Genomic DNA, 594 nt, shown 5'->3' with positions numbered 1-594 from the left:
AAGCTCAATCAGTGCAACCGAGCGCAACTAAAGCAATGACACGCGTGTTCCCCTTGCACAACGCTTCCTCTGCTGATGAACAAGACGCAGCTCCGAATGGGCAGCCTCCTGAGCAGGAGTTGCCATCTGGTTTACCTCGGCATGGCAGGAGGCCAAGCCTAAAACTTCTGCAGTTTCTTAAGTGACTGCCACACAAAATAACCTTCTGGAGAAACGAGCCGGCTGAGCACGGGAACGCACACCCGCTCGCTCTGAATGTCCTTACTTGTCCTCAGCCACAGAATACCTTGCACCCGTTTGATGCGGTTCATAACACACCGAGGGCGTTGATGTGCACGGGGACATCGTGTCCTGCTTTAGGAACATGGCTAGTGGTGCTACGCAGTGCAGCACCCGGCCAGGCTTGGGAGGCAGCTCTCTCCACTAGAGCTGTTTTTGAGTTTCCATGCTACCACAGGCCTTGCAGAACAGGTTCCCAGTGGGCAAGGCCAACGTACAGCCAGTTGTCAGGCTGGTGGTTGACACAACAGCCTACACTGTGACTCGTGAAGAGGCACTGATATGTGCTCCTGATGCTGCTCTCTGCCAACATGT

Source organism: Aptenodytes patagonicus, chromosome 1 (genome assembly GCF_965638725.1).
Source record: "Aptenodytes patagonicus chromosome 1, bAptPat1.pri.cur, whole genome shotgun sequence".
Taxonomy (NCBI): Eukaryota; Metazoa; Chordata; class Aves; order Sphenisciformes; family Spheniscidae; genus Aptenodytes; species Aptenodytes patagonicus.
Note: the sequence above shows the minus strand (reverse complement) of the source record.